General features: G+C 44.9%; 1 long non-coding RNA gene across 2 annotated transcripts; it reads left to right on the top strand.

Annotated features, from left to right (window-relative positions):
* Positions 1-8516: 8516 nt before the first annotated feature.
* On the top strand, positions 8517-18518 carry LOC104686434. 2 transcript variants are annotated; one of them, XR_751344.4, is made up of 5 exons: positions 8517-9615; positions 11308-11442; positions 14477-14751; positions 16119-16260; positions 16453-18518. It is a non-coding gene; the product is annotated as an uncharacterized LOC104686434 (long non-coding RNA). The 2 variants fall into 2 exon arrangements; XR_751345.4 differs by having other exon boundaries at positions 16119-16256; positions 16453-18517.
* The last annotated feature ends 6499 nt before the right edge of the window (positions 18519-25017 follow it).

Here is a 25017-nt window from a genome sequence, read left to right as displayed (position 1 = left end):
AAAGATAACTACAGGAAACATTGGACTTGGACATTCCCCTCTGCCATGTGGTGGTGGGAGAAGGTCCCTTTGCTGTGGTACCTTAACAGGCTCTGGTCCTGAGGCACTCCATGTACGAGGGCTCACAAGGGGCAGGCATTGTCCCCCAGCCCTTTCTCTATCAGGGTGGTCACAGCACCAGGTGGGAATGGTGAGGGGAAAACAAGGGCCCTGCACCAGTGATGCCGAGTATAAAATTTCCAAGAGGGGATATTCTACTTCTGTCATCTCCAGAACTGCCCGTGGAGGGGTGGTAGAGTTATCCCTTCACTGTCCTGCTCCAAGGCAAAAAGTGCTGCAGTTTATTCTTCCCTCTATTCTACAAAGTAAAGGGTGCTGGTTATCAGAGTAAGTATTTTCCTTCCCAGCCTCCCAGCCAGGCAAAAAGTACTGTTCCCAACTGGTCATCATCTCCGGGACCTGGGTTTCACTGCTGGCACAGCAGCCAGGTGCCCACTGCCTGGGAATGGGAGAGGCAGGACCCTCAAGCAGACAGGACTCAGGTCAGGAAACAGATTGAGTCAATCCTCTGCTGTCACCTCAGCTTTCACCACGGAGCCTCAGTTCATCCGAGCCACAACCACATCTTCACCAGGCCTGGGGAGCTGGGTCTCACCTGAGCCTGTGGCACAAGCAGGATCAAGCCTCGGGACAGCTTTTGGGATCCTGCAGCTGGTGGAGATGGTGCCAAGGTCTGGCTGTATCACTGCCAACCACCCTCTGCCCCTGGAGGTGGTCACTGTGAGCACAGGGTGTGCCAGGTGCTGGCCTCAGAGGGTTGCTGGGATGTGCAGTCGAGACAAAGCCCAGCTCTCTCGCTCGGCTGAGGTGAGGTCTCTCCATCCATCTGTCTCCACTGGACTTGCTTTTCTGTCCATTTTCAGCTTTACCCATGCGACTGATGATGACTTCCACAGTCTCAGGTGTCATTGGCACAGTCACCCACATGCCAATGGTACAGAGATTTCTCTTGGCTTGAAGGTGTCTTAAGATCAGCACCTCCTTGCTGGAGAGCATTGTGCACTGCCCTAACACAGCTATCCCAGAGAGAGGATTTCTTTCTCACCTTATGCCAAATTTTATGCTCCTGGTATGAGCAGAAGCAATAGAAGCAGGCCCTAATGAGGGAATCTCCTCCATCAAGCTCCCTGGATGCATCAGTGCTGAAATGATTCTCAGATGGCCTGTCCTATACACACACACACAGAGCTCATTTCCTAGCACAGCCTACGCTTGCCCAAGTGCCATCAGCTGAAGCATGCCTGGACTGGAGGGCAGAGCCCAGGTCACGCTGGCCACAGCAGTGGCTTTTCTGGGGCTGTGATATCTGTTTTCCTCCCACATTAAAGGCTTGGGAAAGCACAGCACTCATCAGAAAGCCAGCAGGATGGAGCATGCATCGCTGGCAGCAGGTTGCTGCTCTTCCTAATTAAAGCCAGGACTCGGAAAAGAGCTGCAACTGTATTTATTATACCTGTGCCTTCATCCCATCCCTCTCCTGTTTCATTTGCCATTTCCAGGTGTTGCATACCATCTATATCATCTCTATCCACATTACTAATGAGTGCCTTGTTAGAACAATGACTGGCCTCTTATTTAGTAGACTCATAATGATTATGACTGAAATACGTTATCAGCCATAGGGCGCAATCTATTTCAAACTGCAGTACACAGGGGCCGAGGTTTATGTTCCTTGGTGTGATTTCTTTTCCTTTTGTAGGAGCAATTATGTGCATTTGACTGTATATTGCCATTGTTGAAGCCTTTTTTGCAAGAGTTAGCGGTGCATAAAGTGATTGAAAATGGAAATTCAAATTACAGGCAGCAATACAATGGGACCAGCAAGTGGGCTTAACCAGAAAGGAAACCAAATACAAGAATGCTGTGTGCTCCCAAAAAACGATCTGCTTTCACTCTCCTGAGGGATTACATTGTCAAGAGGCTGCATAATATTGGAGGAAATAGCAATAACTGGTTGTGTTCCTGTATTCCACAGGAATATGTCTTAGCAGGGTGCTGATGGAGTTCATGGCTGGGTGTTGCCAGCCTGGGGGAAGTGAGCAACATTCAGGGACAGAGCCTGAGGAATCACTTTTTGCTGTTCCTGGTGTGCATAACAAAATAAAACTACTACTCCTTTCAGTTATTTCAGTAGTAAAAACAGCTGACCTGGGGGTCTGAACCTCAGCCATCTCTCTGGAAGGTGTTGGTGTGATACAAATCCAAGTAGCCCAGAAGGTTCATGCACAAAGCACTGTGGCATGAGCTCCTTTGCCCAGCTTCCTTGGGTAATATTAAGCATTAAAGACACTGAAAAAGTTGTGTTAAGAGAGAATTCCCCGCACCTGCTTTGGAAAAAAAAAAAAGATGTGGAGAGGATGGTGGGAAGTTTTTGGTCTTTAACTACACAAAATACTCAGTTTCCAAAAGTGACTGGAGATCTGTGTACCTTGATTTTTGGCTGCTGAACTAAAAGCTCCTATAAGAAGTGATTTGACAAGAAGTGGAGAACATAAATTTTCAGCCAATAGTCTACATGGATGTCTAAAAAGGAAGCACCCAAAATCATTAGTAGCTCAAAATTTTAGGATTGAGATTAGGGTTCCTTTAGCCTTTTTCTCCCAGTTTGCTCATCTTATCCAGTACGTCTTCAGATCAAAAATTAATGGCATATACAGAATCTGCAAAGTTTTTATTCTTGTAGAAGGAAAAAACCTAAGGCTGAGCTTTCAGTTAGATGTTCCTTGGTTTTGCTGTCATCTCTGTAATCTTGATTTAACCACTTCTGGTGGGCTTCAGGCACATTTATTCTGTGTCCCCTTTTGGAAACTCCTGCATCACTTGCTCTGTATTTCAACATACTTTGGTAAAATGCTTGAGAAGGGCTTGTACCCCATGATGTGCCACACTGGCAAGAAAAATGCTTTTCCTAGCAGAAATTGTCTTTGTTCTTGTGCTACCCAGGACCTCTGCACACAGGGGTTTTTGGATGTATGTGGACAGAATCTTTGAACGCTGCAGCAGGTCCAACTGGTTTCAGAGGCATCAGACACCATCATGGCACAGCAAACACATTCAGAATCTCCAGGAAAATCCACAGAGCCCTTAAATCTAAGCCAGAGGGCATTCCCCAGCAGCTGGAATGCACAGGGCACAAACTGTCTGGGCTCATCCCTCATCCGAAATAATCAGAGCTGGGTTAAAACAGATGATTTATGGACATTTCAATTTCCATCAGAAAAAAACGGTCCTAGGGGCAATTTTCATGGAGCTCTTGTTATGGATTCTAGGTGGTGTGGATGATTTACTGTAACCCACTGGACAGTACTAGAGCAAGGGGGTCCCAGGCTTGGGTGAAGTCTGCTGCTGCTGTGTGGCCCATAAATAACATTAACATGGGAAATTAATTACTTTGTAAGGGTTTAGCTTGTCTGTGAATTTCCCGTTTGCTGCCTGTAATGTAAACTAGAATGTTTCCAATTTTCTTCTGTAAAAGTTGTTTTACACCTCCAGTTCCCTTCTAATGTCTTAGAACTGTGCAAACTTCATTATCTTCCCCAAGGCATTGGGAATTGGGATTTCCCTATGCTTACTGCAAATGCCAATTACCAGTGCCAAAAAAAATCCCCAGCCCATTGTGTTCCCCTGAAAGCACCATTCCTAGGAGCCTTTTGTTTTGAGTTAAGAAATGCTGCAATAAAGGTAATTAAATTAGAATGGAACTTAATATATAGAAATAGTGGTAGGAGAGAAGAGGAATGGGAGCCTTAATTATACCTCACAGAGGTATGTGGCAGCACATCCAAGCAGAGGGTGCCCAGTTTCCAGCATGAGATCCAGAATTTTGATGAGTTTCAGTGGCTTTTAGAAAATCTGGATAATGACTGCTACAAATGCTTGTGAGTGTGATTTTTGGTTGTGTTTTTGTTTGCTTGGGGTTTTTTTCCCCCCGAGGAAGGAGAGTCTTGCAGAGGAGGCATTTGTGTACTTCTCCTGAGAGCTTGGGTTGGCTCCTGGCTCCTCCACAGACTTCTTATAACTTTGGTTTCTTCTTCTCTCTGAGGTGAGAAAGAGAGACCCATGGCTGGTTCTGGAGGGTAAATCCCCCCAAACAGAAATTGTGCCCCTGGAGGGCACTGTTCTAATCAGACCTTATTGTCCAGAGGAGGGAAACTTGTCCTTCCCAGTCCAAAAGGAAAACTGGGAAAGATGTTGCACAGACTTGGACTCTCCTGAGCACCCCTTGGCTCACCAGCAGCAGGTGGAGCTGCTTGCCAAGAACCCGAGGAGGAGGTGAGGCAGCGCAGGGCTGGCCAGGCTCACCAGGGAAGGGGCTGACAGAAGGGCCAAGGCTTGGGACCCTGGGACCACAACACCAGCAGGACATCATCTCTCTTTTTGTGACTGCCTCCCAGTTGCTCTTATTGTCCCAATGACCCTCGTTCACCCCTGCTCATGGCTGCATCTGCCTGTCACTTGAACCTGGGTGGTTACAGAGGTGAACAGCACTCAGGTGAGGGAGTACCAGTGCTTTGTTTCCTATCTCTGCTGCGGACACCCTCCCTAGCCCAGCCAGGGGGTGTTCAACCCAGTCCTTCTTGAGATTACAACCATATTTCTCATTTTCATAACTTCATCATGCTGTTCACTCTCCAATCAGCTGGTACTCCTCAGTCACTTCCAGGAGATGAGGTGCACAGGTATCAGAAAGCTGCATTTTTATTGGGTTCCCAAATTCATTACCTTGTGTTTCACACCAGTGAATTTTATCTCTCTCTGCTTACCTCAGTCCTCAGGATCATGAATTTGTTTTTATCTCTCTCTGCATACATATTGGCATTGCCTCTAAATTTTGCCTTTAGCAGATTTGATCAGGCATTCTCTGTGCCCAAGTAATTAACAAAAATATTGGTGTGAAAACTGTCTCTTAAGGAACTTTAGCAATAATTTCCCCCCAACCCCGATCCCAACCTTTGCAGTAGTATGTTTCCATCTCCCCTTCATGCTGCAGCACATTTGCAGTTCATTTGGTTTCCACCCTTCCCATCTGAGCTAATCTCTCAGATGTTGCTTAACAAGTGCTTTCTTCCAGACAGTGGGGATGAGCTCTACTGCACTCTCTGCATCTAGAAAGCCAATTATGTTCCTGAGCTGACTTTGGTAAGTCCATACTGCTCGTTATATAATTTATCTCCATTATAATTTTCTTAAATCTTTAATCTTACATGTCTTTGAGGTCAGACTTGAGACTGATTTTACTCTTTCCCTTTCTTCTCTTCCCTTTAAACTTGCTGTTTTCAGCCATGTGATACCATTTTTGGCTAGACAGATGAGCTTAAAATGCTTGTTGCTGCCCAGAGGTGTCACACAGGATTCAGGAGGGGAAGAGGATCCTTCAGTCTGGTGGATGTGAAACTCCTGGAGTTTAGGGTCAGGCTGATCCCTCCTCTTGTTTCCATGATCCTCCTCTTGTTTTCCTCCTTTTTCTGGTCCATGGTGGCATCAGCACTGTCTTATGAGAATGGGGCTGAGGACAAGCATGTGCAGCTTTGCTTCTGTGCCTTGTTGCCCGTTTCTCTAGGCTTATGTCCATGCATGTGCCAGAAGTATGATTTTCTGCTGGCTTTAATGCTCCTAAACAGGACTGGCAACTTTTGCTTTAATCACTAGAGCTCTTCTCTCTAAGGATACATCTTTCTTCTCCAGCATCTGCTTTATATCAACCCTTGTGGTGTCTCTGCTTGATTCTGTTACTGTTCTTGGGGTATTCTAGAGAACTTTCCTGCAGACATTTCTCCTGGATGGTGGGACAGATGCTGATTATCCTGCCATACAGGACGAGGACATCTGAAGCCTTTACCATATTAACGTTGTCTCAAATGTTCCTTTCACTTCTCTGAACAACCCATCCTAGCTTTTTAGAGATGTGCTCTGGAAATGACGAAATTAAGTTGCAATCTTCTTCTGCTTTATCCCTCTAAGTAAGCCCTGCTCAGCAATAACAGAAACATCTCAGTATTATTAACCCTGTGCTCAGCACAACCCCAAAATGCACCCCTACACCAGCCACTGGGAAGAAAAGTAACCTTACCCCAGCCAAAACCAGCACAAACCATTGCAGTGATCTCCTCTACTTCCCCTCTTCTGACTCCAGTACAAGAACACCAGGTAACAGTATTAGGGAATCTCAGTTCTAGAGGACAAAATCTTTCTTACAATGTCATCTTTTCTAACAAATTCCTTCTAAGGATAATTGAAACTAGGTCAACCCAGGTTTTCTAATAGACTTCTCGTGATTTTTATTCTTTGACCTTAGGAGAGCATAAAATCCAACTATAAAAAGTTGAATTCTCTGAGTCTGACATTGAAAATCTAGGCTGAAAAAACCCCACTACATCCACTATAAATTTAGGAGTTCTCTTGCACTGTGGCCTCTTGGAGGAAAGCAAGAGAAAAATGTGTGTTTATGCATTACTTTTTGTTTAGCTCCATAGTTATTATTAATAATAACTTCTATTAATATGTTGAATTCTCTAAAGGTGCCCCAAATATGTGGAGTCCAGAAAATCATCAATAACATTTATGTACAGAAAAATAGTATTTCTCCAGATAATATTTTAAGATCATGTGGGATTCAGGTCAAAAGGTGTCTGCATGTCTGTATTCCTTTGTGAGCACCATGGCTGAGATCTCATGATAGGAAACTGAATCAACAGATCCTGGAGAGCTCTCCAGCTCACACTGTCCTGAACAACCAGCTGGGATTCAGGTTTCTCACAGAGTTGTCTAAAGGTTTGGGGTGCCCTAACACGCCCTGCCTGGCCTCCAGAGAGTGGTGAGACACTTTCAGATCCTGTTCCATGTCTGCCTGCACCATCCAGACCTCACAGGAGCTTGAAACGGCAGCAGATGCTCGCATCTAGACAACTGAATTCCCTCTGTGTGTTTGCTCAGCTGAACCTGCCTGAAAATTTCCCAAATGTGAAGCCCTTTGGTTTGCATTAGTGGTGGATCAGCAGATGTTTGCAGCTGGAGCTAGCAAGGCAGTTTCTATGGCACATGTCGATTTTGATGGGCTTTGGCTGAAATGCAGCTGAGAAAAACAGCAGCAGAGCTGTGCCCTGGCATCCTGGGGCTCACAGGGTGCCCAGCTCTCAGTTACAGGCAATCTTGGCAGCAGAACAAATGGGTATCAAATGACCACAAGTACATTTTAACCTGCAAATTAATTGGAAGCTTCTAATTATCAGCACTGTAATGCTCCCACAGCATTCCCAGCAGAGCAGTACCAAATGCTTTCGAGATAGATTAGTTTACTAAACTGATCTGAAGACAAGGTTGCCATGACTCTGGGTGAAAAAGCTTCCTGATGTAGGAAGGCTCTTTATTGTCTCTGCAAAGTGGGGCACACAGCACTTCTAAGCTCAGTGTTTCACAGGGCAGTCTGGGGAGTCCTCAGGTCAAAGCTGTTTCTTCGCTTCATAGTGGTAAAAATGATCTGGCATTCCATGGGCGGTTTTTTTGTTGCTATTGTTTGTTTGTTTTAACTTAATTTTGCCTAATATTGTCTATCTAGATGGAAATTTTGAAAATTCATCTGCTTTATGAATAAAAAAAAAAAAATCAGAAGTGACAACTTTTTTTTATACAGGAGAAAATCCAATGTTTAACTCTCTTGGGCTGTAACCATAAATAAGAGTGGCCAGTGGTTTCACTTGTTCTTATACATCTACTTGATACTTCTCTGCTCCAGTGAATTAAACATGCAGAGAAATACTGAAAATAAGTTTAAAGCATAAATTAAATCAGTTATTTTTGTGGCTCATAGAACTTGTGAGTCTTCTGTGGTGTCACAGAAATCCTTGGGAAGGATATTCTTGAAGTGAACACAGTGGGAAGAACCTTTTGATGGATGTCATTTGCAAGGGGTTGTACAGGCTTTCATTGATTTCAGTTTGTGGGAGTGCATCTCATTCAGATAAGAATAGAATTTAAGCTGAAAAAAAGAGGAAATAATGATGTTGAAGAAATTATGTGAAAAATAGGAGTTCTACTGTCCATGGGAAGATTTAAATAGCAAATGCTTCAGTTATATTCACAAATACTTTTCTTAAATGGAGTTAACTGCAAATTTCAATATTATTTCCGCATCTAGCCCATTATGGGGTTTTTTAACCGATTCCTGTATGATTCCTATGGAATTATCATAGCCCCCATGATTTTCCTCCTTGCAAGGTTCTTAAGAGGTAGTCAGCAGTAATTTCCCTGACCCTTTTCAATAACTATTGAACCTATTTCAATAAAATTTAGTAGCAAAAGGTGCTGTTTAATGGAGTCATTGCCTTCAGAAAAACCCCAGATAAGCAATAGTCCTGTGCTGAATGCAGAAATAGGTTAAATATTTTGTTTCACATGGAGGTATGAAAAAAAATTAAATTGTTCAAACCGAAATTCAGCTAAAAATGATCAACATCTCAGAAAAAAAGCAGAGGACCCTTAGCTTTAACTGTCTCTGTTCTTTGGTTTTTTCCAGAAACCATCTACTATTTCTGTAGTCTTTATGGCTCAGTCTTGCTCTCCTGAGATCCGAGACCATTTTGGAAGCAGTGGTAGGTGCATGTTTAGAGATGACTTATGCTGGGCATCCTACAAGGACCTGGAAGCCTCAGCTGTCCCCACGTGGTGGTCAGCTGAAACTCTGCTTATTTAAAAATGAAAGAAGGCTAAAGAGAGTTTGGTGAACAGCTTGCAAAACGCATCAAAATAACAATACATGATAACATTTAAAAAAATACTCCAGGATAGGAGGCTTGCCCAGAAGTGGTAAAGCCCATAGAAGACTGAGATATAGAAGAACTTGGACGAGGCCATGGGAGAAAAACTGGAATAGTTTTTTGTCAATGTTCACCTTAATGTATTGTGGGGAGCACCTTTACTTGGGACTCAAAAGAAGCTTCATGCCAAAATGAAGTGCTGGTAGAAAAGCTTATGGAAAAAGTCTAGGAAATGAAGAGTTACAGTCAAGACTGGGTGCTATTTATGATTGTGAAGCCAAGGAAGAACCAGCTGAACCATTATCAATGGTGTATTTTCCTCCTTAAGTATGGCTCATCATCAGAAAACCAGGAGGTGCTGAATTTAGTACCAACTTTTATCAAATGGCTGGCGAGAGCAATGCAACAGCAAGTTTAAGTCTTGGTGAAATTTAATAGTATCTCCCAGTTTCTGACACCCCATTCCTGATCTGCCCCGAAAGGCAGGAACATCACCTGTGTATCTTTTCAGAGCCACGTGCAGATCTCAGTCTGGATTCCAGGCAAAACCAGCTCAAGCCCCTCAGTTTGTCTGCAATACCAGGGTCTTGGTGAAGCTCCACCTGCTCAGCTCTTGGTCAAGTGCTGCCCTCTTCCACCTGCTGCAGCAGCATCCAACCTGGCACTCATCTTCCACCCTGCCTCCAGCCTTCACCTCACACACAGCTTTGGATGTCAGGGAAACCCCTGGTCTGGGAGAAGGTCACTCATCTTTGGGAGCTACAACTCATGAAATTATTTCTATAAAACGTTATTTGAATTGGTAAGTACAAGTAAGTGACAAGATGTGTGACCAGCGTAAATGTTTCCAAGTAAATATATTGGGGGCAAAAAAATCAAGTAGTATGCAGAGATCATTTAGAAAAATGCTGATTAGCTTCAAAGTATTAGTGAAGCAGAAAATTGGTTTGGAACATGATTGTTAGCAGCTATCTTGAGAGCTTTATCCATTTATATCACTATTTTCTTTACAAATGAGCCGAGGGATTAGCTTGCAGTGAGCTGACTAAAGACACAACAGATTCCATTTAAGAAAGAGCAGAGGACTTTTCCAGTGTTTTAAAAATGGACTTTCTTGTTAACTTGGCTGTTGTCAATGAACAGCTTCTGGAACTGCACATACCTGGCTGCTCCCTGCAGCTCTTTCCTCCCTAAAAAAACTTTATATCCATTCCCTCAGTGGGGAATTCTGCATTTCACCAGTGGGATGTGCAGAAAGGACATGGGAAAGGCAGTCCAATCCTGCCATGTTTGGTTTGACAGGTCCTTCTACACCTTTTTTTGACTCTTTGTCCAGACACTGTTTACAGTTTGCTGCTGTCCCCTCCACATGGCTGCAAGTGCAGTGTCTGTCACGTAGCAGCTCCATTCCCTGTGCATGGAAACATGCAGCTGCCTCAGAGAGGGGTGTGTGGGAATCCTGTTATATCTTTAGCCTTAGAGATGATAATTTGCAATCACAACCAGATCCCAGCCAAGGAGCTTCACCACACACATTTGCAAAGCAGCCGGGCTGCAGCTTGTGACAATCACTCATCTTCTTTTAATTACTATCTCAAATCCTTGAGAACCTTTTAATAATTCTTTGTTTACAGTTGAAGGCAGGACCACTTGGGCACATCATCCTCTTTTGAGTAAACAGGCCACTAATTAAGTTTGCTTTGAACCCAAAGGCACAGGTTTGCAGAGTCCTTCCAGCCTGACTGAGCATCCCCATCCCTGGAAGTGTTCAAGGCCAGCAATGGCAGAGAGAGCACAGGTCCTACAGGAGTCCTGTGCCCTTCCAGGGAGGTCAGGCAGGGCACTGAGGGCATTGCAGGAAATGCCTGTGAGAGGCAAAGGAGGTGGCGGTGTCCTGGGTTTTATGTATGAAATGCTTTCTGATGTGACTTGTGTTACCATATTATCTGCCCCCATGCAGCTGCATGGAGCAGCTTTCCCCAGCTGACACAGTTCCTACCCAGAACTTACCTACCTCATGGTATCTTGGATGGCCATAAGTACAAAACTGTGTACATCTCAAATGCTTTGCTGTCATTTTCCTCTCTGAATCTTCATTCCTGCTCAGAACCTCCTGCACTCCTCTATTCCTCGTCTGCAGGGCACATAAATTAAATTAATTTGTTGACTTACTGACTTTTTTCCCCATTGACCTGGAAGCTTGAAGAGCCAAAAGATGACTGAATATTTGCATGCATGAATAAAAGGCTGATCAGAGCAGTGTGTAGAACAGGCAAGTACATTCTGAGAGTAGCAGGAGGAGAGTTGCTGCCTTTTCACAGCGGGCTGAACTGTGAGCTCCAGTTCTCTCTGTGCCTTGCTTTACAGGATACAAACAGAATTACCATCAGCAAGCAGAGCTCTCATTTTTGTAGCCTCTGGGTCAAACAAAACCAGTGCTGAGCTGTTTGGGTCCAGCCAATCGTTCTGTACCATGTTTGTGTCTATATTACAGAATTGGCTGAGCTGTGCCGCAGAATCACAGAACTGCAGAAGTTTTGAGGTCGGAAGGGACCTTTGGAGATCATCCACCCCATCACTCCTGCCAAGGCAGGGTCACCTGGAGCAGGTGACACAGGAGCACATCCAGGTGGGTTTGGAATTTCAGTGTTTCCCAGTGTGGATGAACCTTCTTGAGAAAGCTGGGGGGTGGCACATGAGAAGGAGCAAGGAGAGAGGAATCTGCTGTGCCACGTGCATTTGCTGGAGTTTGTTTGCACTATGACACCCAGGGCAGCACCCTCTGCCTGGAAGCGATATAAAAGTCAGAGTATTTGGGAGTCCTTCAGTCTGTTGATCATAACAAGCAGGAGGGAGAGGAACCATGTGGTTTCTGCAGAAGAGAGTAGGGCAGGTAAGTGCTAATGCTGCATGATGTTGTGTGAGATTAAAATATCTATTCATGGCCTAAGGATCCTAAAAATGTAAGGGAAGCTAAGTCAGATTAGACCTCCCAGCCCAGAAATTTACCTCCAACAGAGGCCAGTAGTGAACACCTCAGGAGCTGCAGTAAGGCTTCCCCAGGATGCTGTCCTAGACTCCAGCTACTTGTGCCCCACGGAACTGCTGGACCAGAGATAATGACCTTCATGAATACTTCTGATTATTTTTGAGATGACCCTCATAGACCCTCTCAGTTGTTTCTCTCCCTGACTGAAGAGTCCTTGTCTAATAAGAACATTTTTCTACAGGAACCTTACTACATATTTGATCATCCCATCACTTTTCTTTAGTTCTTCAATTTCTACAATATTAAATTGATGTGATGCTAATTTTCACATCCTCTGGGCCAGAGGATCAGATCTGTCTTTGATGTGCTAGCATAGCCTGTTTGTGTTCTTTGCTCCTTTTCTGACAATTCCTTATCAATGCATAAAGCTGATATTTTCACATAACCTCATATTATAAACCCAAGATTTGGCTCCTGGTTGATAATAGCTCATAGCCCATCATTATACAAGCAAAATTAGGATTATTTTCCATGTACATCACTTTACATTAATTTCCAGAGGCTTTCATGTGCCATTTCATTGCTTGGACACCAAGTGGCCTGACACAGAGTGCTTTTGCAATTTTCCAGTTAACTCATATCTAGTCTGAATTTGTCATCCTAGTTATGGTCCTGGATTGACTTCCTAAGGTTCAATTCATAAATATTCAAAGCAGTTTAGTCTGGGTGTGGCAGGTCTGATAAAGCAGGACATAGATGGGTCTGTTCACCACTTACACTGATCCAAAGGCAAAATTAAAAGCCTTGAACTCTAAGATGTGTACCTCACCTCTGACACTCTAGTTCTGTGCTTGTGAACAAGATTCCTGTGATCAACATGTGGCCTTTAGACAATAATACAAAAACAACAAGAGGCTTGAACCAAGAGGCATGCCATGCAAGAAGACTTTTCTTACCCAAAATTGTTCCAACAGACCTTGTGTGCAGTTCCCCTGCAGCAATTCCCCTCCTCTTCCACTTTCCTCTAGATACATCACAACAAACCTGTTTATTTTTGACCCAGCACATATTCTCTCACTATTCCCTCAGCTGTTTGTTTTCTACCTAAAAACTGGTACTTATTCTTTTAAAGATGCTTTCAGGAGAATTTTTTCCCTGCAAATCTGTCTTAATCTATTGCTGCCTGCAAAATAAACTACTTTAGCAGTATTCCTCTGACCCCTTAGATTGAATCCTCCTGTCTGCTCGTGGCTGACCCAATTCAATATCTCCAGTTACTACAGATGCATCTCTTTCTCATTGCTCTGCTGAGATCATGCCCAGCCCAATGGCTGGGAAAAGCTTTGTTTTCTCTTCTGTCAGGCTTATAACACGCTCTGTATTTGTCCATCACACCACTTTCCAAGGAAATGTAGTATGAATCTTCCTCTCCTGGTCATCTTCAGCCAGAGCACCAGGGGTATCCGAGTCATGCCAGATCTACGATGGATTTTTCGGTTTCTCTTACATTCTTTTGGGGTGTGTACTACTGGTGATGATAAATGCACACTCTCCTCTCTAGATATGAGCAGCTTGACATTTGAACAATGAATTATGTTCCCTTGATCATTTCCTAACCAATTTCTCTGATGAAACTGTCAGGCCTTGGCCTCTGCTCCCTCTAAGCAAACAGCAGCCTCATGCAATTTGCACAAGGTATTGTTTTCCTTCCTTTGAAATGCCTTTCCTTGCTCATCAGCATACAACCCTTTTCTCATTAGAATAGACAATTTCTATTGTGATTTCTCATCCCCTGTCCTTCCCTGCATAAAATGACAATTTTATTCCAAGGCCCTGTTTCACCCTGCAACTCTGAGTTTGCTGGAGCAAGTCCTTCTGCTACATGGTCAGAGCATGAGCTTGGGCTGTATCTCATTTTCCTGAAGCTTGGTGCATCCTGAAAATTACTCTTGCCTGTGTGTGGATGCAGTGTGCATGCAGAGTTGGGAAACAAATGACCCTAAGTAGCAAAAGTCCTGTGAGAGATGCACATCACTTAAGCAATGGTATCAGTAACTCTCAAGTTGTGAAGTTGTGACTGAGTCTATTGAAAATGGTCTTGATTTTGCATCCTCAAAGCCTTTCTGCTGCAGGGAAGAGTGATCCCTCCCTGGAAAGCACAGAAACAGAGTAACTCGAGGTATGTGATACCAAGGTGGGGATCATTGGGCTCGGAAAGTCCTCAAGAGAGCACAGAATTTATCCCACTGCCCTGAAAATGGATCCACAATGTAAAATCCTGGCAGCTGTCCCTAAAGCCATCCAAAGGGGAAGGCTGCTTTGCCTCCAGGCACACATTGCCCTTCAGTGTTGCCCTTGCCATTTGCTTGCTCTTCCAGAGACACACAGAGCCCATTATTGTCCTCTCTTGGCATTTCAGGTTGTACTTGGAAATGTTTTTCAGGTTTTGCACAGTTTTTCAGTTCTGTACAGTTATCCAGCTAATGCTTGTCAGTGCACCTCTGTAAAGTAATAGGCACAAGCCATAATCAAGGTATTTGGGGTCACTTCACAGCAAAAAAGTACTGAAGGCAGCACTTACTGTTCCAGGTTGGTATTTTCTTTTTCCAGGAGATCCCACTCTCCAAGGGCTCATACTAAAACAAAATCTTTCTCTCTTCTCCTCCCTTGCCAGCTGGCCTTTTCAAAGTTGCCTCTGGAAACGCATGGGGCAAATTCTGTGATCCTTCAAGTGCTGACTATAAACAGGCTGATAAAGTCCAACCAAAGATGATGAGAGCTTCACTAACTGATGATGCATCATTTCTTCAGGGGATGGCAGATTGGTTTGTCTGCACACTTTGAGCTGCATCCTTGGAAGACACTAAAATGTGTGAAATCCCTCAGGAAAAAAAAAATTGAAATTCTTTATTATCTCCTCTTCAAAACGCCCAACATCCATCAGAGAAGGTGAGTTGTGCTGGTGTCTCCATGGGGACAGCGGGCACCCTGCTGCAAAGGTGAAAGGTGCCACGAGCTGCAGGGTCAAGGCAGAGCTGTGCTGTCTGAGGCCACTGACTGCTTCTGAGGGGTTTTCTCTTCCCATTTCTCATATTTATTTGGTTTAAGATTGACAAGCAATGCTAGAGCATGAGGAGAGATAATAGAATTCCCTGGCTGAGAGAGGAATTCCTTGCGGTCCTCCCTATAATTGTGTTCTTTTCCTAAGTGCCTGTGAGAAATGTATGGAGGTGTTTTACCTCCTAATACATTATTTTGGCTAGGAGCTGTGGACACATAAAAAATCAGGGGCCAGATATATGATAGCAGCCCTTTTTCATTTTGGGATGTGCTGCTCTAATAAGAGTGTTTTTCCTATGGGCAGGTCAGCAAATTTTAGCCTTTGTGATGCCACCAGTTTGCAAGGTGATCCCATGCCAGGCAGAAAGCAATGGCCCCGCAGGTTTGTAAAATTGTCTAGTTTGGGCAGGTCTAGAGTGGGTTCAGAACTCCAGCTGATACTTTTCCTCACCATCAGCTCTCTGGAAGTGGTGATAGTGAGGGGAGGTGTCCAGTGTGCTCAGAGATGGTGAGATGGACCCAGTACTGCTTGAGAGATGGACAATGGCCTGGAAAGGGGGTCCCACCTCAGGCTACCATTTTGGTAGGTTTAGAGTTCCTCTGTCCACAGCTGTCAGCTGCTTTCAGCACATTGAACCAGACGTGGGAATGAGTCTGGAGGTTGGGTCATCCCTTTGCACAGCAGCTCTCCTTGTCCAATTAATATCCAAAAATTTGCAGGGAGTGCACCTTACAGGCCACCAGATCAATGAAAATTTGACTCTGCAGATGAAGGAGCGAATCCACAAAATGCAGCTCTATCTGCTGTCCCCCAGCTCCTCAGAGCATCCCTGCACAGGGCAGTTTCTGCCCCAGCTCTGGCTGTACAGGGCACTGGCACAGCCCAGTCATGCAGCAGCCACAGCTGGATCCTGGTGGACATTCCATCTGGTATTAAAATGCCCATCAGTCACGCTCCAGGGACAAGATGCATATTATTACCTGCCATAGCTGCACCTCCCTTAGGGAGGATGGAGGTAGATTTTCAGTAAACATCCCTCCAAGCTGGTGTAAGTGACTCTCATTAACATACCAGATGATTTTCAGACAAAAAATATACACAAGTTCCTTTTTATGCAGAAGAGTTCAAGTGAATCTGCAATAAAATTTAATTCAAGAGCTGTCTTCCCTTGGCCTGTCTGTGGCACAGCTGGGAAGTGACCAAAAATCTTCCAAACCTGAGGTGAACCAGTAAATGTCCATTCCATTTTTTACAGGAAAGCAGCTTTTCTCCAGGCTGGAGGATGACTGACTGACAGATCATACTGGCAATGTTTTCAGCAGAAGCAGCTTTAAACTGGGTTTAAAATGGCTTTTGGAAACACACCTCAAATTACACTGGAGGCAGGGTTTTGGTAGGTATATAACTGTACATGTGTTTTGTACATCCCTGGAAAGAAGCCCCTCCAGACCCCATTACAAGAGGACGAGCAGGAGATCTCCTCTCCAGCCCCTCACTCCCACCCCTGTGATCTTCCTTCTCCTGCTGCTCCACTTCAGCACCTCGGGGCATTATTTTTAACTAACACTTCTATTGTTCCGATTTTGCAGGTTCCTGGTGTATAATTAGAAGTCCTGACATCCTTGTCTTCTTCCTCCCTGGTGCCATGGGCCTGCTGAGAGGAGGAGAGAGGCTTTGCTCCCTGTCTCATGGCAGAACCAGTGGCGAGCCCTTCGCCAGGACAATACATCTGTCAGCATCCCTCAGCCTCCCCGTAATTAGCTCCGAAGTTAACTGCTTCCCATCTCCCAGAGAGGCCAACACCTTGTGTTTACTTCTCACTTGAAAAAAATTCCTCCCACAGCCACCTGAAAGTGCCTGCGAGTCCAGAAAAGTGCAAATTCACAGAGATGTGTAAATCTCTGCTCAATATCCCCCAACCTGACATCACGATGCTTCCTAAACAGAGCTGTCTTTGGCAGGAGATGCACAAAGCTGTGGCACTGCAGGCCCAAAGGGCCACTCAGTTAGAGGAGTTTTCAAACAAAGACGAGGCACAAGGGCTGTAATCTTAAAATTCATGTCTTTTCGTTTTTCTCCCCACAGAATGGATTATCACAATCGAGTGTTGCTGGGAATGGAATGGGAAATAATGGGAGAGCAGGAGGAAGCTTTGCACAACAAACTGAGGCCAGTTTTCCAGCAGAGCTGAGCTCCAGGGGCTGCACAGTTCCCGTCTGGTTCCCTCATTTTCACTTCTCTTTCCTGCCCTTCTTTCTGGGAATGGACTTAGCCCAGTGGTGGAGCAGCCACAGTGGATGCTATGCTGTAACTCAGACTTGTGTTTGTTTTACCTCTGCCACCCATTGCCAGAGATTATAAACATTGACTACAGTTTTCAGATGTCCAAAAGGCTTGCACAAAAAAGGCTCCTTTTTTTTTTAGCATCTATATGACAAATGATTTACAGCAATGGCTGCAGCCCAGCTGAGCTCCCACCAAAAGGTTAATGAAAATGTTACCACTGTCTTCAGGGCAGCAGAACCAAGGCAGAAACAGAACCTTTATATCCAATGCACACCAGTGAAAAAAGTTCTACTGTTTTGAAGTGACCTGGATTGGACTGTACATTTTATATTGTGGGTCTTAACACTATCTATTCACATGTTAATTTCTTTGTGTGTGTGTTTTTTTTTTTTTTTTAATAATTGCTTTTGTTACTGTGTTTGGGGTCTTTTTACCCAAGGTGACATTTCTTTTCCCCATTCCTGTTTGTATGTATAAAGCACTTGGTAGAATGGTGTCTGGGGTGGATGATGGTGCTGTTTGGAGAGACCAGAGTGACTAAAACCAGGTAATATAAGGAGGAAAGGGAAGGGTGGGTTTAGGATTTAAGGTTTCGGGATCTTCCCTGTGTCCCCTGTATAGAAGCAGGTTTGGGTTTGAGGATGGTTGAGGAAGTTTATTCCTATTTTGCCCTTGGAATCCTAAAGACTGAGGAACTGAATGGCTCAGATGTAACAAAGATTGGCTTTCTTCAACCCACTTTTCCTGAGCCTGGAGTGTTACCAACTGGTTTTGGATATAAATCTGATCTGTGCTGAGATTTCAGCCACACTGAGGATTTGCATTGCAAAGACCTGTCATGGTGCATCTACAGCTCCCCTGAAAACACTCCTTTACTTCATCTGAATTAAAGAAAGCTTATTACATATTTTCTGTAATGGTTAAGTTTTAGATTGACTCAGCACTGTGCTGTGGAACAGCCATTTTCTGTGTTTATATGTACCAGGTTAGTGGGTGAGAGGATGGAGGTGTCAGACCACATTCGTGTGTTTGTGCCTGAGAGGGAGGAAAATATGGTTATGCTGTTGCTGCATAACTCAGTGTGGGGGTAATTTATGGATACATTGGTAGTTTATTTCCCAAGACCATCAGGGATGACAGAGTGTAAGTTATTTCTCTACTTGAGTAACAAAATCTAAATAGCTGTGAGCTATTTAGCAGTGATTCATTATCAGTTGATCCACTTTTCAAAGGTTGACTTATATTTCTACACCTGCCATCCTTCTCCTTTCCTGTGTCTTGTAAAAATATCCTCAGTTAAGTAATCTTTTTGGGAGCTCTGACCAATAAAAATCTTTGCAGAACTTCGCTGGTTCTATAAGCACAGCAGCAGCCTGACTTTATAACTTGACATAATTTCTCTTCTATTTCTGTTTATAACTTTATAACAACAGCCAAACTTTCAAGAACTTTTAGAGATAATTACTATTATTACTAGAAAACATGTCTGTCCCATGGAATGATTGATTAATGCTTAGGTAGATTTTGGGGAATGTTCACTTTGTGAGTTGAGACAAAGCTATGTATCAGTAGCATGTCCCAGTTCTTAAAAAGAAGTAAATGAGTTCATGGTGAGATGATAGAAAGTATTTGGATTCCAAGAAGCTTTTGTCAGGATGGGCTTTCAACTCCTTCAGCTCTACACTCAACCTAAGATTTTTTCCAAAACACAGAATCCTATTTTACCTTTCATATGCTCTCACCAGTCAAAATTCCATCCCACCCATAGAAACTCCATCCCACCCATAGAAACTTAGAGAGTCTAAGTAGATTTTCAAGAGAATCTGGGTAATTCTGGAGACTAGCTCCCATCCTATCTTCTGTGCTTTTATCCTGGCAGTGCAGATGATCTTCATGTATAAGAAGTAAACAGAGTCAATATTCCAATATTCTGCTAGCCAGCAAACCCACATGCTTTGAATTTCAGAGTGAGTCTTTTGTGGCTGGCAAGTCTGTGTTCATAACAAAGGTGCCAAAAATTCTGCGTTATCTCAAAGTTTTGCCTTCCACTTCTGTGATCCCATTGATTTCAGGACTGCTAAGCCAAGGGAGGAAAAAATCCATCAAGCTAATTCTTGAAAAAAGGCACTGAATATTCTTAGGCAGAAGCCAGCTCAACAAAGCTGTGCCTGAGGTTCTATCAATATTGAAGCCTTGTTTTCAAAGTGGATTTTTCTTCTGTTAAAATAACAAGATATAATGATAAATGCACAAAGGAAGTTAAAACCACTGATGAGCTGAAGATTTTGCTGTGAGCCATTGGGAACACGGCACTGAGAGGATCCTGACCTTTATTTCTGGGCAATTTAGATGCGCCAAGATATAAAACCCCTAAGAGATGGTACACAAATGATGGCAGATTTACTCAACATGTATCCCATATTGTAAAAATCATGGTCCTTTCCAGATAGAAAGGCTAAAGAAATGTTAATTAAGTGGACATTTAATTTCCTTTTTTAGTCTTATTACAAAGGAGCAAAGGAACAGGAGGGACCAACAGTCAGGAGACATCCTGAATTTGGCGATGGGTTTTCTTTTCCCATTTCCACCGGGTTTGTTCCCTTCCCGTCTTAATTCTAGATGGAAAAAAACCCTAGAAAAATGCTGCAGAGTCAAAGACTTGAACATAGGGGCATGGTTATAAAGAAGGCTGTGTTACCTTTTGCATGGCTATTTCAGGCAGTGACAACTCACAGGAATGCTCATGAGCCAGGAGTATTTAAGAATAAACAGGACAATATTTGTAAGTAGTTGGTTTAAGTGAATATGTGCCACAATTTCCATGGGAAACCCGAACTTCTCCTTGGCCATGATGAGAGTGGCTCACCTCTCCCTAGGGATTAAGGAAAGGAGGATGGTATTCCACCTGCAAATGAGTCAGGGCAGGAGGGGAAGTAGATGGGGACTGGCTTTAGTCCCCAGCTCTCCAGGCAGTGACTCAAATCTGGTCTGTGCAGACACAGGAGGAGGGTTTTATGAGTGCTTTTCAGGCTGTCCTCCCTGTGAACAACATATTCGGGTTCAGAAGTCCAGGGTGGATTTCCACAGTGCGATCAAGACCCTGAAAAAGCTTGCTCCAAAGTACAGAGTTGTCACAGGGTTTCTTTACCCTACAGACAATGGGCAACCTGGTGCTGTTACCCTCATCCCTCTCCTCTGCTCCTTGTGGCATCATATCGACCTTGGCTTGGGTGAAACCTCAATTCCTCTTCCATTGGGGCTGAGACTGTCAGGAACCAGACAGAAATGCTCCCTGCTGACAGCATCACAGCTATTGAGCATGGGAAACGAGGTGTCAGCACCGCTGACTGAGCTACAATTATGGCCTGGAAGTAGCTGAGAAATAATGTCAAATCAGTGTGATGCTGTTCGTTCCACACTCCAATCTGCAAATGAAACGGGAGAGAAATTCTTCAAATAAATGATTTATTTAATGAATTATTCTGCCAGATTTAATTTACACAGTCAATCAGAAGTCCTCCAGCACCACGGGACATAAATGGATTAATGTTTTCCCAGGCATCAGTACAGAAGGCAATTCCTGGTCAGCAGCACAAGTGCTCAGTGTTTGGGGCCTACAGAGGTGTTCCTGGATGTAGCTGAGTCAATGTCTTACTAAAGCATATTTCAGCTATCCTATGTTGAGATTAAACCCATTTTCTTCTTTGTTAATCATTTATCTCCCCTGGAATGTCCCTGAAACACATCAGCCCGTGTGGGCAGCCATACAAAGGTCTGTTCTGCAGCATTAGCTTGAGCTTTGAGGGTGTGCCAGCAGTGGAATTGTTTTGCACCATCCACCTGAGAAGGCAGGTGAGAGACAGGTTCCATCATTTCCTCTTTGCTGTGAGGGACCAAACCATTCTCAAGCTTAGCTTCTGTGTTCAGGCTTTTCCTGAGATCTTGTTTCATAGGAACTCTGTGTTCTCCCCAACGCTGTTCCTGTGCACCACAGAAACACTGACACTGATATTTACATCCATCCTTGAGCTTTCTGGAGACCAAAAAGCTTCACAGCTGCTTTGTTTGGAAGTGGCTTCTCCTTTTCACCGGAGACTGAACAAGCCACCTTATTTGCTCCTGTATGTGTGGCACTTTCAATGTGATAAATTACCTCAGCCATGTCTAACACAGAAAACTCTCCCTCCTGCTGCTTGACACTGAGGCTACGCTGCACCAAACACCCTCCCTCACCTGGTTTGTGCAGCATTGTACCTGCAAAGGGCACACAACAATTCACAGGGCTATGTTTTATGCAGGCTCAGGAAAAGCTTCCTTCACCAGGGAAAGAAGTCACATCACAGGGAGTGCAGTTTTGCCAGGATGATGCATCCACCACCACGATTCCTTGGCCCAGTGCTCCTGATGGGGCCAGAGAGGTCCAATCATGGGCTGGCACAGCTCACAGCAGGGATTGGCATGGAGGCACAGCCAGGTTGTATTTTTCACACATGAAAAGTTCAGTGCAGTTCCATAGCTCCGGTTGGCTTGTGCACGCTGCTTAGTTACAGGAGAATCATCTTGCCACGGGAGCAGTCCCTAAATGAGGGATGCCTGCAGCCCCCAGGCAGCTGCTGGTTGCTTGGACTTCTCTCCAAAATCGAGAGTCACACTGTCATCTTGCTCTTTTCCTGGAGATTAGTTTGGGTATCTTGGCTATTTAGGATAGCTCAGCTCCAGCTGGAGATCCTCAGAGATGCTCGTAATGGTCCCAGGCTCCACAAGCCTCACTCGTTTTTGAGTGAGTCGAGGATCATGGAAAGGTAATGGGCTTCCTAAGAGCTGCTGTGGGCTGCATTGAGAAGCTTAGTAAGTGATGTCAACTGAGGACAGATTCACAACATCAAACCTCCAAATGACTCACATTCCCCTGCAGACTGAGGGGCATTTATCAGCTTGGGTCTGATGGTGACAGTCCTGGGTCTTATTACCTAGGGAATATTTTGCTAGCTCCAAATTGCACCAGGACAAACCAAAAATAAAAGCATCCAGGAGGAAGGAATGATCAGACATGGTGTCTGAAGCACAGAGATGGGCATTTCTGCCTTTATGGCTGTCAACAAACCCAATTACTGATTGACTGGCAGCGAATCAGGGTAAATCCGCTTAGCTGGGATTAGATGGAGGAGGTTAATGAAGTGTCTGAAGGTAGATGTTAGATGCTGGGCAGAGCAGAGTGCAGCTAGCTGGCTCCTGGCTGGGGTGCACACCTGCCTTCCCTCACCTGCAGAAATGGCTGTGGTGCTTTCCTGGTGGGTCCCTGGAGATACGGAGGACACTGAGGAGGCAGAAATGGGTCCAGGCAGGATCAGTGAGGGGGCAGGAACAGGGCAGTGGAGGTTGAGCCTCTGCAGCTACCAGGGTGTGAATGCTTCACGCTGATTTTGTGGGTTTGAGGGACAAAACAGAGCTCAAGGGCTTTGTTTGGAGGTCATCTTCTGATCACTGCCACAACCACAAGGAACAGAAGTGCAGCCACACTGCACACAAACATGCTGAGCAACCTGATCTCACTGGAGATGTCCCTGCTAATTTCAGGGGGGTTGGACCAGACCAGAGGAACTTTAAAGGTCCCTTCCAGCAGAAACTATTCTATGATTCTACGAAACAACTCCTCTGCATCTTGGGAATGATTTTCCAGTTTCGTTGATGCTGAAAACACTTCTGTCCAGCAGCTGAACAGCCTTTGCCAGCCCCTGAAATGAAATTCTGCATTCCAAACCTGGATCGGAACTTGTAGTTGTGTTTATAATTAAGCTGAAGCAAAATCTTTTCTGTAAACCCCAAAGGATCTTTGTTTGTTTCTAACAGATGTGGTCAGATTCTCCACTCTCTTTCACCACTACAAATCGATAGTTACTATATTAAAGTCACTGGATTCACACAATCCAAAATCAATGCAAAGCAGGAAGCAGACAAATCCACGTATTACAGTAACAGCTAATATTTTGTCTCTCCTCATATTGTGATGGCTATTCCATATCAAGGGTATTTTTCCTCTCCTCATTTGCATTGAGCCAGAGCCTCTCATCTTCCTTTGCTTGTCCATCCCTCTTCTCTCACACCTGCCCCTTCTCACCCCCACTGGACACTGACCAAGGCCAAGCCCATCAGCGATGGTGGTTGTGCCTATATGATACCATACTTAAGAAAGGCAAAAAATTGCTGTTCAGCAACATCTGGGAGAGAGGAGTGAGAGTAAGTGAGAGGAACAGCTCTGCAAACCCCAAGGTCAGTGCAGAAGGACAGGGAGGAGATCAATCTTCAGCCTGTAGTGAGGCAGCTGTGCCCCTGCAGCCCGTGGAGGTCCATGGGGGAGCAGAGATCCGCCTACAGCCCCTGAGAACCCCAGAGCAGAGCAGGTGGATGCTGGAAGGAGGCTGTGACTCTGTGGGAAGCCTGTGCTGGAGCAGGCTCCTGGCAGGACCTGCAGCCCTGAGCAGAGAGGAGCCCAGGCTGAAGGAGCTTTGCTGGCAGGACTTGTGGTCCTGTGGGTGACCCAGGCTGAGCAGGCTGCGCCTGCAGGGCTGACCCCACGGGAGGTCATGGAGAGCTGCAGCCCGTGGGAGGGACTCACACTGGAGCTCATGAAGGACTGTCTGCCGTGGAGGGCACCCTACACTAGGGCACTGCCAATTCACCTCTGAACCATGTCAGGAAAGAGGTGTTTTTGTCACAGTCTGTGAAAGATCAGAGTTGCTCCAGAGACCTGCTCCCAGGAACTTCAAAAGATCCTAGAGACAAAGTGAGAAGAAGAATTAAAGACCAGAGATAAAGAAAAGGATAATGCAGACTTCTGCGTCCTCGTTCTGAAGAGCTACAGACCCAAGGCCAGGCACCTGGTCTTAATCTATTCAAAAGGGTTAATAGCAGGCAGGAGCCTGCTTCTGTTGCCTCTAAGAGAGCTGTCTGAGAGGTGCAGGCAGGACCTCAGAGGGGCCAGGAAGATGAAACATGGCTGTTCCTCTGCACAGAAGTCCCTTCTCTCCAGAGAAGGTGTTGTGTAACTCGTGTTTCTTTCACTCCAGCCACACGTTTGTTAAAGGCACTGCATGCCTTTCATCTTTGTCTTTTTAATAAAGAGCATATAAAAAGCCCAGCCAATGAACCCTTTCAGTCTCCATCATTTTTATCTCCATTAGCTGTGTTACCTGGTTACTTAACCTACATTCTCCTTGATTCCTTTACCATTATTTTCCCTCTATTAGCCCACAATCATTCAATAACAAGCCAGAAGATGAGCTCTTATCTCCTCTTAGAGCCCAGGCAGCTTTATTGCTCTGTAGTGCATATGAGATGTACTGAAATGGCCTTTTCCTCTCCGGGTTTGCATAAGGAGCAGACTCCTGCTCACTCAGGCAGTGCTTTTCCATCAGTGTGACACTCTCCAGCATTCCCACTCCTGGTTATCCCTCCCCTGCTCGTGGTTTCAGCAGCAGCTCAGCACTGCCAGTGCAGAAGCCAGAGTGGCCACATGGTCTATCCTGAGGTCGGGGTTACCCCCAGACCAGGCAGCCAGTTATGGCCCAGGGGGTTGTTTTTGTGGAGAGCAGAACCAGCACTCTTCAACATCTCTTTGCTTAAGCCATCAGAAATGGCAATTTGAGATTTAATTCTCATCAGCAGGACGATCCTTCCAACCTGCTCCAGCCCTAGGCATGCTCTTTATTTCTCTGCCAGGGTATTTCCGTGCTCCTCAAGCAGCACGCAGGGGAGGGACTGGTGCAAAGGCAATCTCTTCCCTGAAATTTGTGCTTGGGCATCAGCTGTGTGAGCCACTGCTCATTGATCATGCTCATGGCCCAGCTGTAGGGCAAAAATCAAGGCTT

This window comes from Corvus cornix, chromosome 2 (genome assembly GCF_000738735.6).
Source record: "Corvus cornix cornix isolate S_Up_H32 chromosome 2, ASM73873v5, whole genome shotgun sequence".
In the NCBI taxonomy this organism is placed as follows: Eukaryota; Metazoa; Chordata; class Aves; order Passeriformes; family Corvidae; genus Corvus; species Corvus cornix.
This window is presented reverse-complemented; position numbering and strand designations above follow the sequence as displayed.